The sequence below is a fragment of the Corvus kubaryi genome, unplaced genomic scaffold (genome assembly GCF_017639235.1).
Source record: "Corvus kubaryi isolate FWS band 111438036 unplaced genomic scaffold, C.kubaryi_AGA036_p1.0 split1-37355, whole genome shotgun sequence".
Lineage (NCBI taxonomy): Eukaryota > Metazoa > Chordata > Aves > Passeriformes > Corvidae > Corvus > Corvus kubaryi.
This window is the reverse complement of record NW_024582078.1, coordinates 2,730,564-2,734,493: the sequence shown is the minus strand read 5'-3', so window position 1 is coordinate 2,734,493 and position 3,930 is coordinate 2,730,564.

Here is a 3,930-nt window from a genome sequence, read left to right as displayed (position 1 = left end):
CAGGAGTGCCTGGAAGCGAGAGATGAACGACTGGGGAACGTTTGTGGGGTCACGGCTTTAAGGGATGAGCTCCTGGTGGGTTTTAAACCTTGGCACAAATCCCTGCCGGGCTCCACAGACTCCTCCAGAGCCTCTTCCAGCTCCCAGCTCCCTTCGAGGGCAGTTTTGTGGGAAAACCACCCCCATTCTTCTCAGCTTTCCACGGGCAGAACGCTGGGAGACTCCCTCCTGCTGCTGCTGGAAAATCCTGACGGGAATTTTTCCAATTGGTTTTTCCAACACTTCCAGGGATTTTGACTCCAACACTTCCCTGAGTGGCCCATTCCAATATTTATGACCATTTCTATGATTTTTTCCCCCTAATATCTCATCTAATATCTCATTTGCTTTGTGGAAAAACCACTCCCGCTCCCATTCTTCCTGGTTTTCCATGGGCAGAATGCTGGGAGACTCCCTCCTGCTGCTGCTGGAAAATCCTGGAAGGGGGAATTTTGCCTTGCAAGGGATGCAGGGAACCAAAGGGGCCCTGACCTGGAGTCTTGGCTGAGCTCGAGCTCCAGCAGCACATGGAAAACCCATCCCGGGATGTCATTCCTGCATCCCAAACTCCTTTCCCTGGGAATTTGAGGTGTCCAGCAGGAGATGGAGCAGCACTGGGTTATCCAAGAGCAGCCAGGACGAGGGGGAGCAGTTTGAAACTAAAAGAGGGAAGGTTTAGGTGGGATTTTGGGAAGGAATTCCTCCCTGGGAGGGTGAGGAGGGGCTGGGATGGAATTCCCAGAAAATCCACGGCTGCCCCATCCCTGGAAGTGTCGCAGGCCAGGCTGGAGCAACCTGGGATCATGGAAAGAGGTGGAACTGGGGGATCTTTAAGGTTTCTCCCAACCCAAACCAGTCCGGGATTCCATGGATTTGGGGACCTATGGGATTTAAGGAACTCATCCCACGGGGACACGTGGCACCTCCAGCCCCAAAGCAGAACCAGCCTTGGCCCTCCTGGGGTGGCAGCAGAGAAAATACCGGGGCTGGTTACCGTTCCGTGGTGTTTTCCCTCTTTTTTTCCCCCTGGCGCTTTTCCCCCAGCCCCTTTTCCCCGGCTCTGCTCCGTTTCCCCCTGGGAAGCGTGGCTGGGATTTCTGCGGGATTGACATCCCGTTCTCAGCCTCCTCCTCCAGCCTCGCACCAAAAACATCCGTGTCTGCTCTGGGAGAACTGGGACATCCCGGGGCGGGGGAGGAATTTGGGAATCTGCCTCCACCCCATCCCTAATTTTAGGCACTGAAATTCCAGACCTGTCAGCCAAGAGCTGAGCTTGGCACACGCAGGGACAGCAGTGACAGGGAAGTGGGAGCTGAAGAGCGGCTGTGGCACGGCCCCGTTCCCAAAAACACCCCGGGATGGGCTGGAGAGTGGGAAATACGGAAAGCGAGGCTTGGTGGGATTGGGAAAGTCCTGAGGGAGCTGGGAAAGGGGCTCAGCCTGGAGAAAAGGGGGATCAGGGGGAATTCCTGGCTCTGCACAGGTCCCTGGCCGGAGGGGGCAGCCGGGGGGAATTTGGGATTTTTATCGCAGGGAACAGGGACAGGAGGAGAGGGAACGGCCTCAGGCTGGGCCAGGGGAGGCTCAGGGTGGACATCAGCAGGAATTTCCTCATGGAAAGGGTTGGAAAGGGCTGCCCAGGGAGGTTTGGAGTGCCCATCCCTGGAGGCGTCACCTGGACTCAGTGCCCAGGGTGGGGATCGGGCACAGCTCGGACTCGATGATCCCAAAGGGATTTTCCAACCTAAATTCTGGGATTTTGGGATCTCTGCTGCTTCATGTTCCACCCAGGAGTCCAACCATCGCCACGGCCACCACTGAGCCCTGTCCCCAAATGCCACATCCACGTTTTTCGAGCACTTCCAGGGGTTTGGGCTCCACCACTTCCCTGCACAGCCCATTCCAACATTCACAACCATCTCCGTGATTTTTTCCCCCCCAATACCTCACCTAAACCCTGCATTGTTTCAGATCAATAAATTCCCCCATGAACTCAGCCTTAGGGATGTGCAAAAGAGGAAGATTCCGAGGGATGCAGGAGTTTCCTTATGGCAACCCCTGGAACAAATCCGGGCTCCTGAAATTTTGTTTCCAAGATGGGTTTGGTTTTTTGCCTTTTTAAAGCACGAAATGCTTCCGTATTTAAGTCCCGAAGGAAATAAAACCACATTTCTGTGCGGTTTGAATGACGATTTCTGAGGTGGATCAGGATTTCGTTCACTCTGTTAAACTCTAATTAAAATATCAGCGCTCTGAGTCTATTAAAATATTGAAAAATCATAGAAAATCAGAATTCTACTCTGATTTTTTTTCACCCAGAGCTGCTCCTGGCTCTTATCTCTGCCTGGGCCATCAATGATTAACCCCGGCTGTGGCTGAGGAGCAAAGTCCCTCTTCTCCCACTCAGATTTCCCTGCAGCTCCTTCCCAGAGCCAAACAGACTCTGGGATGAATCCAGGGAATTTTGTGCCCTGCTCTGGGATTTATGGACTGGTTGGGCTTCCCAGGAAGGGGAATACAGGTGGTGATCCCAAAAAACTCTGCTTTATTCAGCATTCTGGGAATGTGGGATCAGCAGCTCCCAGCCCTGGGAACTGCTTTTTTTCCAGTTGGATACAAACCCAAACTTTTATTTATATTCTGATTTTTTTTTCATTTTTTAAAATTTATTTTAATTATAAAAACCCTCTAAAATCCACAGCTCGATTCTGCTTCCTGCTCAGCTGCCACTCCCCGAGCTGTGGCTGATTTGGGATGGGTTTTGGGGTGGTTTTCTCCTTTTTTTCCCTGTCTTTTCTGAGCTCCTGCCCTGTCTCCCCGCGTTTGTCACTCGGCCAAGCACAGCTGGTGGACTTCTCCCCGTGGGTGAAAATCTGATGGAGAAATCCCGGAGTTCCCGGCTGCTGTCTGCCCGGATTAAGGGAGCTCTCTGCACTGGAGAACTCCTTAATTAACTCCTTAATTAACTGTCAGCTTGGAAAATCTCTGGGAAAAATTTAGGACCTCCAGTCCCCTGCATTCCTCTCCCTGCTGGCAGAAAAAATTCCCTGTTTTCCCTCTTTACCCACAACATGCTCATTATTCCCAAAAAAACCTCCTTTTCCTGCGTTTCCAGAGCCGATTTTTCCCATTTCCCCCCCATTTTCCTTCCTCCTGCAGCTCCTCCCATCCCAGGAATGTTTTAGGGATGGAGTTGGCTCAGCCTGAGGTGCTGCAGGTGGAAAAAAGGGAATTAGAACCGGGAATTAAAACCTCCCCGTTGGGCTCGTTGGTGTCATCGGCAGGAATTCCTGCACCTCTCCTGCTGTTCCCATGGAAACAGATGTGGAATTGCAGGGATTCTAGAGGTTCTCAGGACTATTGGTAATTTTTTAACAGCGACACCTCCTTTACCATTCCCGAGCAGGCTGGGAGAATTTAAATCAGCTTTTTTTGAGGCACCAAAAAAAGCGGGAATCCATCATTCCCAGAAAAACATTTTCCAGTCTGCTGGATCCGGCTCAGCCATCGGGAATCTTGGAACAGCTGGGATTTGTGGCTGAGCTGTTCATGTCTCAATTCCCCATTTTCCCCCTGATTTATCCCGTTTTTTCTTGTTTATTTCGGGTGTTCATCATGGAAGGTGAGGCTGGATCCATCCATCCATCCATCCATCCATGGATCCATCATCCATCCATCCATCCATCCATCCATCCATGGATCCATCCATCCATCCATCCATGGATCCATCCATGGATCCATCCATCCCTCCATCCATCCATGGATCCATCCATCCCTCCATCCTTCCCTCCATCCATCCATCCATCCCTCCATCCCTCCATCCATCCATCCCTCCATCCATCCCTCCATCCATCCATCCATCCATCCATCCATCCATCCCTCCATCCATCC